Source organism: Ammospiza nelsoni, chromosome 5 (genome assembly GCF_027579445.1).
Source record: "Ammospiza nelsoni isolate bAmmNel1 chromosome 5, bAmmNel1.pri, whole genome shotgun sequence".
Classification (NCBI taxonomy): Eukaryota; Metazoa; Chordata; class Aves; order Passeriformes; family Passerellidae; genus Ammospiza; species Ammospiza nelsoni.
Window position 1 is genome coordinate 70,462,198 of NC_080637.1, and position 12,607 is coordinate 70,474,804.

Sequence of the window (12,607 nt, forward strand, 5' to 3'; positions counted from 1 at the left end):
CTGGAGCAGAGAGAACAGCAAGATTTTACCTTTGCTTTGTATCCTACAATAACATTTGAGATCATCCGTCTAAACCAGAACTCCAAAATGTAACATGCTACATAGGAGCAGAACAAGAAAACACTTCTCTTGCACAGAGGGATGAGATGACTGCTGGACAAGTGGATCCGAGGCAAGAAGAGAACACAGCAAAAAGGCCAAACCACTCAAGGCAGATAAGCAGAGACCTGTTGATTCCACTGCCAAGCTGCTCTGGGTCAGTCAGCTCACGGCAGGTGAGAACATTATGAACTTCTCTGAAGGCAGAAGATGACGGGCAGCAGAGATATCTATGGGACTCTTCTCCATGATGGCTGAGAAACATCCATCTGCCACTCCTTCTGCACTAACAAAGCAAAGAAAGGCCACAACAAGGCTTTGCTGAATGCCTCAAAGCAAGCAGCATCACCAGCTGGGACTAGGTGTCAAGTGCTCCACAGCATTTCACTCCAGGTAACAGCAGAAAATGAGTTTATGTCTGTAGCTGTATAACCCCACATATGAATGACTTTCAGTAAAAATGGTCATTGTTTTGAACAGCTCAATGCCAAGAAGAAATCCAGACACTAGACTAGTTTTAACCATGTGGCTAGACACAAAAGATCCTATCTCAAAGACTCCGTGGAGAAAGAATGAAAAAGGTTAACATATAACAAGGATAAAGATCTGGGAAGAAAGAGATGACAGGCTGAGAGAGACAGGAATGCAGTAAAAAGGTTTTCCTCACAATTTCCATAGCTTTCTTCAGTGTCCCTTCTCAAAAATGAAAGGCAGTTTCTCATGTTGTCTATTGCAAAACGACAGGTTGAGAACAGTTGATCTCTATCAGAGCAATCAAGTTTTTCTCTTCTGCAAAAGAACTATGGTGCTACTGCCCACCTTCAGCAGAAAAGTTATGAACTCCCTCAGGAAGTGTGGGATGAAGTACATTCCTCTTTCCTGAAGCTGAAATAATCCTATTGTTAATTTACTGCTGTCTAGGAAAAGCAAGAACTTGCATTTCCTTTCCTAGTCTTACTGAATAACTTTTGAATTGAGTAAATTTCAGTATCCAAAAAAAAAAAAAAGAAAGAAAAACATCCTTCAGTTTCCTCTTGCTACCAAGGCAAATGATTGCGGCTTGATTAAACTTTCAAAGGAGAAAAAAAATAAAAGAAGAGGTATCAGAAGAGAGGCTGCCCACAGAGGTGAGCAGCCCTTCCTTAAATTGTTGCCCATATCTGGGCACTCCGTTTCCATGACAAGTCACTCCTTACACAAGAGTACCACAGTGCCTCTTCAAACCAAGATACAACACCGGAATGAGAATGAGGAGAGCCTCGTCCGTTTACTGTTAACACAAAGAAACCAAATGCTGTTAGAGTCTTATCAACTCATTAATCCATATTCCAACTACCTCAACATTAGAAGGAATCCACAGGTACAGACAACAAAAATACAGACACTGAAATTGAGCTCATCCTGGCCCCAAACACTCAGCTGAAATCTACATGTTTTCACACCATTCACAAACACTTACTGCAGCTCTCATTCCTTGGCTTGTAGATGTTCCAGGTTCCCCTGGATGCACTTTTCCCTTTCTCCCTCTCCCCTGTGCAATTACAACGTGAGATGTCATTCAGCTGGGGAAGGAGGAGGAGAAAAAGGAAGGAAAGGGTGGTGAGCTGATGTTCCTATGCTGGCTTACCCCTTGCTGTATCCCCATGGTTTTGGGCTCCCCGATTGTAAACAAACAGTGCCTGCCTCTTGTATCCATCACATCATTTCCAAACAGCAGCACGAGCTCCAGCTGGGTATCACTGCTGGTTTTTTTCCACCTCTCCAGTCATGAGCAGCACCCCTGGAGCTGACATCTAGGTTACATCCTGCCATAGTCTGCAAGGGCCAGGTCAGTTCTAAAGACCTAAAAAAACACCTATGAGCAAACACAGCTCTCAGGGGAGCTCACGTGAACCCCCCTTCCCGGCACTGACCATTGGGAACTGTTCCCTCCTCCCCTTTCTGGATAAAAAGATGAGATTATCATTAGGATCTGTGACAGTAAAAGCACTCCCGGGAAACCCCTCAGGGAGCACCTCAGCAACACAGGAGCTGGGAGAGCTGCACTTTGCACCGCTGTATGGACAGGGCAGTGTCAGAGCGGCTGCCAGGGCAGGCGTGTGCCTTGCTCCTGTGTGATGTCCCTGCAGCTGCACTGATGGGGTTTCCTTCACTCCAGGGCGTTAGGACAGAGACCAAGGGGCAGAGAAAAGATTCCTAAATCATCAGGCTGTAAGGGCACACACAGGCTCTGCTGTTGCTCTCGAGGGCAATTTCCAGTGGCACAGCCAGAGTGGGAGATTGCTGCCTCAGCCAAGGACAGGCAGCAGCAGCACAGACAGCTCTCCCTTCACCTGCAGCTACCCTGAGCTGCTCCAAGATTAGGACAGCCCCTGTGTTTGCAAAGGAGAAAATGAACAAAACCCTAAAGGAGAAAACTGAACAAAATCCTAATCCATTCACGGATTACCCAAGTGGCTGAGAAGTAATTTTTAAATCCTGCAAGGAAAGAGGAACAAGTCCAAGCTCTTCCTCGGCTTTCTCCAAGAAGTGTCACCAGCCCTGCACTACCATGTGAACACCAGGAATTGAAGCTCACTCACAGCAAAGTAACAGTGCCAGAGCCTTTATCAAGAGACCTGCACCTGCAAAAGAACTGAGATTTCTCATGTGAGGCATGTTCACGGGATAGCTGCAACCCAGAGAGGCAAGAAAGCTTAGAATAAAATGTCACCCTGACCTCAACCAGCTGCATTTAGGTTTATACAGGAATATACAGTTACATATTATTTACAGATCCTTTCTTAATACACAGCATAGTCAGAAACAGGACTTTTACTCAAATTTATTGAATATTGATACATGTAATTCAGAAGCATAACTATTAGTTATTTCTTCTGCACAAATACTTAGAATTAACTGGTAAAAGAAAAATATTTATGGTTGTCCTGTAACACTGAAGAGGAGTTCCCCATCATTAATACAATAATTACAGGATTACCAACATCACAAATTAGCTGTAAGGTGTGCCTTCCATGTAATTTAAGACATGAATGAAGACAAGTCCAGCACACCTGGTTAAGCCATCTACTTAGACACAAGTAGTTTAGCAAGCTGCAAGCTAAATACAAACACATCTCTTTTCTTAACTGTAGTGCGATTTTTGCAGATGAAAGTGCCATGGACTTCTGGCTGGTTTAAAGAGGCACTGCCAACTTCAATCTAACTCTAAATCTAGTTTTGTACCAGTAAGCTTTCACAGACTCTCAGGCCAGCAGAAATATTCCCATGATTGAAGAGCTTAATGCCCATGCAGGGAGTTATTTTTACTGAACATATCCCGGCAGTGCAACCAACCCAAACACAAGTACTGAGAACGTGACAGTGAGAAATAAACAGAATACGTACATTATAAGAAATACAGAAAAAGTTACTAGTGTAACTTTCAGTAAGAGTAGTATATTTCAAGCAAGTACATAATTACTCAAAGAAAACCTTGTTTATTTCAACTTTCAAAGGTCAGTTTCCTTGTCTATTTCAAAGTTTCTAGTTTTTTAGAAACTTTGAAATATACAAGGTAACTGAGCTTTGAAAGATGCCTCGTGGATAGTCAGTTTCAGTATATCCAGCTTGTCCACTGAGAGCCCATTTATTTGCTCAGTTTCCCCTAAGTCCATTACTCCAGCACAGACAAAGTTCATTTAAAGTGCAGAATAACCAAGAACGCCAATTTGAGTCTAACACTCAAAGATTTCCCGTAGATTCTTCATTTTTTTTCAACTTTCAAAGAAGCACGACAGGACCAACAAGGGAAGCAGCACTTTTTTGTCGTGTCAGACTTAACAGTAACTTTTATCGAGACGGAGGAATAATTTCCAGGTGCTCCGGAGCACTAACCTTAAAGGGATGAGGTAAGAGAGGAGATCATGAAGTAAGAGAGATCTTTTTCAGTATATGGAATTAAGGTATTGCAGTGAATGGACAACCGGGTTTGTATTATCGTACAAGAAAAAACCTATGTTTAGAAGCAGCTACCCTTGTTAAGTACTAAACACCTTAAACACACCTTAGGACAACGGCCCGCAGAGATTAAGAATGAGCCATGACACAACAAATGGAGGAACAGAGGCACAAGCATTACAATCGTTCGCACTGCCTTTATCTCGAATGACAATAAAAGGGCCAAAGGCAGGACAAGCAGCAGCCTGTGCGAGCTGCGGGCGGTTTGTGCCGTGCCTCACGCAGGGGTGCCGTAAGCTCCGTGTGACGGAAGCACCGGCAGCGCTCCGTGACCCTGAGGCGGCCGCGGGCGCTGCGAGGCACCCGCGCGGCGCCCGGGGCGATGCGGCCGAGCCGCAGCAGCCGCGCGGTGCCCTCGGGGCCGAACCGCCCGCTCCGGCCCGGGTCCGCCCCGTTCCTGCCCGGCGCCGAGCCGCGTAACCGGGGCACGGAGCCGGCACGGACAGCCGGCAGGGACCGCGCTCCGGTGCCCGCCGCCCTGTGCCCGCCTCAGCCGCGGCCGCCGCTCCCCACACGGCGCGCGGACCCCGCTCCGCGCGCCGCCACCGCACGACGGGGACCCTTCTCCGCCGCCGCCCCCGCCCCACCTGCCGACCCGCAGCCCTCCCGCCCCGCCGCGGGCACTTGCCTTCGCTTCATGCCGCTGCTCGGGGGCGGCGGAGCGGGGCTGGGGCTGCAGCGGGGCTGAGGCTGGAGCGGAGCGGGACCGGCCCGTCCCTGCCCGCCGCGGGAGGGGCGGGTGCAGCCGCGGCGGCGCGCGCGCGCACACCTTGGCAGCTCGCGCTGCCGCTGCCCCGCCCACCGCGCGGGCAGAGCCCCCTTCCCGCCCGGCCCTTCGGGCGGCGCACCGGGGACAGGGGAGGGGCGGCAGGAAACGGCGGCTCTGAAGCCGCTGGGCACGCGGTGCAGAGGGGGGACAAGGGGAGGAGAGCAAAGGCAACGGGAAAGCAACAGGTGTGGCGGAGAACGGGCGCCATGCCCCGCGCGGTTCTCCCCCGACAGCCCTTAAACTCTCCCGCTGCTCCCCCGCGCCGTATGGCAGTGGTACGCTCCCACCGCTCGAATTGCAACCGGCCGGGCGGGGATTGGTGGAGATCAAAAAAAGGGGCGGGGCCAGGCGGCGGCCGTTTAAAGCGCCCCCGGGCGGAGGGGTGCGCGCCTCGGGAGCGCGCCCCGGGACACCGGGAACGCCAGTGGAGCCGAGCGGTGGCACCGGGGGGAAGGCGGCAAATAAATTATATCTAAAGGCGGCCGCAGAGACGCTTGTAAAGCCGTCTTGAGAAAAGCCCGGAGATGTTTTTGGCTCGGGGTGGCCGTAGCAGCTCGTCCCGTTGGGAGCGTGATGCGCTCGGGGAGAGCTCCGTGCCCCTGCGCCCGGGAAGTGCAGTAATTACATATCCTCTGAACAGAGAGAGACATGGTTCTCCCAGGAAAACCCTGGGAAGCTGTGTAGAAGCTTTAGAATTTAAACAATTATTATCTCTCTTTCTGTAAGTAATATTTATAGATACAGTTCTCTAGTTCTATAGTTCTCACACTCTTAATGAGCTATTCATAGCTCACTAATAGTGTGAGGGGAAATTCCTAAAGGCCAATCAGCTCTTAAGTCCACCATTGTTTCTATAAGAACTGTAGATTTCTAATAATAAAGTGTCTTTTCATGCTTTCTGATGATGGAGTCTCTGTATCACCTTTATCTGACCCTGATACCCCTTCAGTGACAGGGAGGATGAGCAGTGTTGCAGCAGGTGGATGCTGCTGCCATCATCCTTGTCTCCTGCTAATCAACTCGGCTTGGGAGCTCCAAATATTGGCTAATCCCTCAGGTCACACCGAGGTGACAGTGTAGGGACTGGCTGGACCAGGGAATGAGCCAGTGGTCTTTGACAGCACTGAGAGGAACCCAGAAATGTCCCACCAAAGCCACAGCCTTCCAACCCTGCCTTAAGAGAAGTCTCCATAGCATATTAGAGATTCTGGTATAAAAGGTAGTCAGATATTGCAATAACACACGATAAAGCACCAAGCAGATATCATTCATAAGAGATGCATAAAATGAGTTAATGATATGGCTGAGCAAATTCTTACTACAGTGGGGTATGACAAATATCAGCCAGAAGTGCACAATTCCCAATTCACTATCTATATCCCTGTCTGAGAACAGATGGAGGAAAGCCTTTAGCTGGTCTAAACTTGGCTCAGCCCACCCTGTTTACTGATGGAGTTTCCATGAGCAGAGAAATTAGAGCTACTGGTTGCAATCACGGGAGAGCCTCAGCCTGCTGATTCACCTTCCATTATCTGTTCTAAACCAACATTTGCAGGTGTCCTCCCCTGCAAAGCTGCAGGCTGGGGGTGTGTTAATTATTGAACAATGAAAGCAGATGGAGGAGGGGGTTTACACACAGTGATAGAGGAGATGTTTGGAAATGCTCTCCCGGAGTTTGCAGTGATCACTGGCTGAGCACTCTGAGCAGTCAGGAGGAGAGCTGGCAAGTGGAACAGGAACCTTTGTGAAGTGCTAATAAGGACCCAAACAATTCCCATTAAGGAGCTGCAGAGCCATCTGCACTCTAGCATCAGGCTGCCTATGGCATCCACAGCAAGGCTTGTGTGTCTTGGCTCGATATTTTGGAATCCAGCAGCAGAGAGGCTAAGTCATATGACAGGGTTTTTTGCATCATTATGCTGCTGGATTCCCAGAGAAGTTTGCAGTAAGAGGAGGGGTTTAAACAAGTAGAACTGAAGCAGAAACAAAGGGCTGTGGTGCCTCTGCACGTCCCTTGTCACGGCATGCACGTGGTGCGCAGAGTGGGAGGAGGGTGGCAGGCAGTACTGTACAGAACTCCAGGCTAATAAAGCACACTCACAAAAACTGCAACATCGGTACAAAATGGGCTCTTTTGCAACACAAAAACAAGCTAAGACAGCTGAAATCCTGCGTCTCAGCTCGGTGAGAAGCCTGGTGTTCCAGGCTGGTGATGCGCAGGGCAAGCCCAGCACCATTATATCCCCCAAGGGTTTTACAGAACCCGGGTTTGCACAGGGCTAGGGAGCAGTGTACCCGGCCAGGCAGTGATGGATTCCCTGCGAATTCCTGCCTGCAGGCACTGGAAACTTGGGTGTTGGCACTCCAGAAGTGACCTCTAGTGAGCAGAGCAGCTGTTGAGGAAGCAGTTCCAAACCAACCCAGGGGAAAATATTGTGGTTCCAGACTGAGCTTTTTCAAGGAGCTGAGCTGCTACCACTCAAAATAAAGTCTGAGTATGGCACAGTATCCCATTTTCAAAAGTATATATAGAAAAATAAGAAAAATAGAAATTGTATAGAAAAATAAGTCTATATAGAAAAATAATACATAGAAAAAAATTTTTATGTATTCCAAGAGAAATTATTGAAGGCTCATAAGGCCCAGGTGTTGCTCTCAGTCAGACAAGGAGTATAACAAGGAAGGCAAGTTACAGAAGAAAACTCAAGAAAGTTTTTGGTAACTCTATGAAATCAAAGCTATTTTCACAGTAAAAATAGCCAGGGAATCCTAAATTCTATTTTGACAACCTTCCAAGGTTCAGGACTAGCCAGGTGCATGCTCCTGTGGGAATTTGTAATCTCTTTTAAGCGAGAGCACCAAATTCCACGGGAAGCACACTGTCCCAGAGCAGGGTCCCCACATCTGGAAACAGGAAGTAAAAACACAGCAAGCAGATTTTCAAACAAGGAGGTGATCACCAAATGACAGCACTGGAAGGGATACTGAGAGGTCATCTAACTCCAGCCCTGTGAAAGCATCTCTGTCCCATCTGTTTTACCTCTCAAAGACCTCCCCAGTACAGACACCACAGTCTATCCAGGAAAGATGTTCTTTTCTCATGATTCACTCTTTTTGCCTTTAGAAAGTTTCCCCTAATGGTAAAGCTGGATCTCTCTCACCATAATTTACATGTACTTGTCATCCTACCCAACAGAGACAAAAAAACCCCATTTGCTCCTCAACTCCTGCAACAGCCTTTTAGATGCATGAAAATTTCTCATGTCACTTTTCACATTCCCCAGACCTAAAACTCCATTTTTTCTTGTCTGTCCTCCTTGTTTAGATTGAGTGAGGCTCTGTTGATTCATGGTGCTCCCCTTTGATGGCTCTCACTTTAATCCATGTCTTTCCTGAATTTCTCTCTGCAGGAACAGCATACAGTGTGATCCCAGCTGGGGCCTTACCAGAGCAATGCAGAATGGAAGGAGCACTTGGTGTGCTCTGCAATCATCTCTCCTGTTTTTACATTTTAGTGTGACATTCACAGTGACAAAGGAGTTTTTGTTGTTTTTTGCTTCAATTTGTATAAGTCAAGGCCAAACATGAAACCAAACTGGAGCCCCTGAGATGCTCTCCATTAACAGGAGCTCTTTTCTCCTGCATGTATTCTCCTGTATCAGAAACACTCCTGTAAGTGTTTCTGTTAAAAGTCACTGTATTTGAATTGCCATCTGCGCTAAGAGACTGAATTGGGATCTTGATGAGTTACAGTCTTGTTTCCTCATGCTCACACTTACTGGGACAGCTAAACCCTTTTTTTGCTTTTAGTGTTAGAGTAATCTGTATACAAATGAGCAGCTAAGAGCTTCCAAAAGAACTGTTTTCAGAAGAAAGTGAAGGACTAGTCTAGTCTACAGAGGATTTAAAATCTGCTGTTTTCTGTCCAGTTGTCCTGGAGCGCTGACTTGCTAAGCAAGAGCACAAGTGTTCAATCTGTGGTTCCAATGCAAGGCAGAAGTCACCAAGCACCCAGCATTCTCCTGGTGCAAGTGATTATTCACTGCACAGGCATCTGAATAGCTGCAATATTTATGAAATGATGTATTCAACCCCTGAACACACATGCACACCCTAATCCTGACTGATGTTGTGTGCTGAGCTGGAAACTGAGTTTCAAATGAATTGCTGGTGTTGTTTGGTTGCAAGGAAACAAATACAAGCCTAATTCACTTCAAAGAAACCTATCTCTTGGTGCTCTAAGTAGAAACTTCTGTAGGTAAAAACTTCTGCAGTTAAAAAGGAAAACAAAAAGCCAGCCCATCAAAAAGCCAGTGAGTTTGGATCATGTATATAAACATTTCTAACCCATCATGCTGAAAAAATAAGTGTTCTGATAGGAACTAATAAGGAAGGTTTCTCTGGGGCTCCATGCAAATCTGCTGAGTGTTCAGTATAGACTTCAGCATTTGGAACTATTTTAAGAATAAGAGAGGTTCTGGGTCTGGGCATATCCACTGCAGACAATTTCACTGCTCACAGATTTTGCCAAGCAGTAAAATATAAAGTTGCAGCTTTGGGTTTGCTGCTATGAGTCAGGACTGTGGGCATATGAGAAGCTGATGAGAAACACACAACTTTCACTTCACTACACTGTAAAGCCTTAAGTAGAATTAACACAAACCAAAGGCTACACAAGTGCAGAAAACTCCCTCCCAAAATGGTAAATTATGCCAAGGCTGGGAAGAGCAGCCCAGCTGAGTTTCACTTCATGCTTTAGGAACAACAGTTCAAGTGTGTAAAGAGGTGTGAGATCCTCCAAAGCAGTAAGACAAGTGTTTGTCAAGGAAGAAAATATAGATATTCAAGCACACCATACCCAGATGAAGTACTACTAGACTGCTGGCCTACAATTAATCCACCAACCAAAAAAATCACAGGTACAGCATTTCCTTGTACTCAGACAGTCCCCAAGAAGGACCAAAGGGAATGGATTCAAATGTACCTTGGTGAAATGTAATGGCAACTCCTGCAAAGTCATTACTGAGACCCTTCATTGGTTCTTCACCTAATTTGGACTATAGAAGTTCCCCACAAGAGCTGCCTGTAAAGCGGAGATTGGTTTACTCCACAGAGCATGCATCAAGGTCTAAAAGGCACGTTTACTATTTGGAGTTTGGATTAAGGGAGAGCCTGAGCTATGTTTACTATGCTTGTTTATAAAACATCAGCTTTTTACTCCTTTAAGGAAATGTACAGAGCAGCTCCCTTGTGGTGCTGTTGTGGAAATAACTGGCAGTCTCTTCCAAACAGATTTGGAAGTTTCCTTCAAACTCTTAACCATGGTTAGGTTCTCTTTAGCTGTGTTGTCCTGGTTGAGGAGCTTATTTCTTTATTAGAGCTACTGGAACTGTTCTTTGACAAGCTATAAAAAAGACTCTACCTATGTTCAATCCAAATTCATCACTGTTTAGAGAAGTACTAATAAAAAGGGAAAAGTAAATCAATGAAGTCACTTTATTGATCTTGAGAATGTGGAACTACTATTAATAAAACATGTTGATGTTGTTTTATGGATAGGTCAAAGTCCTGCTAAGGGTGTGTTTGTCATTCTAATTTTTGTGCAGTTTCATCAACAAAGTATTTGCTCTTGCAGTATTGTAGTTATTCATCTCCTGTTTTCCTCCCCCACAGCCAGAACATCTGCTAAATGTTTCTGAATCCGAGCTTGTTGGGCTAGGGCCCGCTGCTTTTCCATATTTATGAACTGTGTGGTACACTGGCACTCATTCAGCAGCCTGCTTCCCCAGGCTCATGCACAGTGACATCAGCTGCTGTGGGTTTGTGTGCAGGAGATCCACATGTGCAGGGCTCACACAGGGGGCTGCAGAAATCCTCTGGCCTCCAGAAGCACTCAAACTCCACTGCTGCCCAGGAACAGAGCTATCAATTAACATTTGAGCCATGCAGGGACAAGAAGGAGGAGCTAGAGGTATTTATGGTGTCACCTGGAATTGTAATGAAGAGTAATGGGCTAAAATTGAATGAAAAGAGTTCTATCTGACTCCTGAAATATCATCCAAATATTTTTCAGTTTGGTCAAAGAGGCCAACTAAACAAAAGCTACTATGCTTGTGTTAGTTGTACCAGGCAGGACAAAGCAGAAACAGGAGTGGTTCTGGGGATGGAGAAAGGAGCCCGTAATTAATTTCTGACTTCTGTTTTTGCTCTGTAGTAGCCCAGCCCTGCTTCCCCAGGCTCATGCACAATGACATCAGCTGCTGTGGGTTTGTGTGCAGGAGATCCACATGTGCAGGGCTCACACAGGGGGCTGCAGAAATCCTCTGGCTTCCAGAAGCAGAGGATTTTTTTCAAACTCCACTGGTGCCCAGGAATAAAACTACTAACTAATGTTTGAGCCATGCAGGGACGAGGAAGAGGAGCTAGAGGTATTTATGGTGTCACCTGGAGTTGTAATGAAGAGTAATGGGCTAAAATTGAATGAAAAGAGTTCTATCTGACTCCTGAAATATCATCCAAATATTTTTCAGTTTGGTCAAAGAGGCCAACTAAACAAAAGCTACTATGCTTGTGTTAGTTGTAACAGGCAGGACAAAGCAGATGAAAGGAGCCCATAATTAATTTCTGACTTCTGTTTTTGCTCTGCAGTAGCCCAGGCTGTCATGCCAACACTCAGACAGGCCCAGCTTTATGCTATTTACACACTGAGGGGAGGCTGCTGTGCCATTCTCGTGCCCACACGTGACTCCCATCACACCAGGAGAGGCTGTGCTCACAAACTGCCCTTGTGTGCCCGGCCTGGGTGACCTGTCCCTGCTCCCTTCCCAGCTGCTCTGCAAACTGTGCCTTGCCAAAGTCGAGGATGCAGGAGTTTCAAACCTCGTGAGAAACAAGGGACCCCCATCTCCTCTCGACTCCGAGAGCTCTGAGGGTCATTTGTCTGCCCAAATGGATGCCAGCAACAGACCACAGGCACAATCACAGCCTAATAGTCCTAATGAGATTACAGCTAGAGATGCCCCAGTGCTGCTGGCTGATTAAGGAACAGAACAAGCACCAAATTCATCTGGAGAAAAAGAAATCTCCTTGCCTTTCAACCTGCAGGTTGATCAGGATTTCAGATCTATGGTGTACAACCTTTGATTTCTTTTCCCTTATAATTCCTTACGATTGTTTTTTTTTTTTTGCAATGCACTACTTTCTTTACAAAGCAGTGTATTCATTTCACAGATGACTAAGTTACATGAATATTTTTCAGGACATGATTTGAAACTGATGATCACACTGCTCAGTAACATGACTACATTTATAGATGCCTATTGTTAGCCATGGTAGATTGATCTCACCCATGGCTACTGTCTGTGTGCTTGACTGTGACACCCATGTGCTACAGGGGAACGTGGTGGATCTTTGCCAGTATAATAATTCCTTTTATCAGCAGTTTATCTGGAGCATCTGTTTGTCTCATCAGAGTGAAACTGCTTGTAACTCTATCCTCCACAGGGCAAATACTCTTTCTGCACCTGTTCAAGCATTTGATTTACTTACTGCTTCAATTCTTAATCTCAATGAAAACAAATAAGTCAGCTTGTACAACAAAGGCTGGAACCATGAATTAAATGGAAAAGCTGATATAGGAGCATATCAGCTGGCTAGAGCACAAACCTGGTATTAAGGTAGGATTGTGCAGAGCTCACTGCAAACTGCAGATCTCATCGAGCTTCCTACAAGAAACCTGCT

General features: G+C 46.3%; 1 protein-coding gene across 10 annotated transcripts in view; it reads right to left on the reverse strand.

Moving 5' to 3' along the window:
• The window catches only part of MICAL3 (microtubule associated monooxygenase, calponin and LIM domain containing 3), a 151,829-nt gene extending 146,998 nt beyond the window's left edge, over positions 1-4,831 (reverse strand). For all 10 annotated transcript variants that reach the window (XM_059472446.1, XM_059472445.1, XM_059472442.1 and 7 more), the window contains exon 1: positions 4,727-4,831. The gene's annotated coding sequence lies outside the window, so the exon portion shown is untranslated. The remainder of the gene's footprint in view (positions 1-4,726) is intronic.
• Between the last annotated feature and the right edge of the window lie 7,776 nt (positions 4,832-12,607).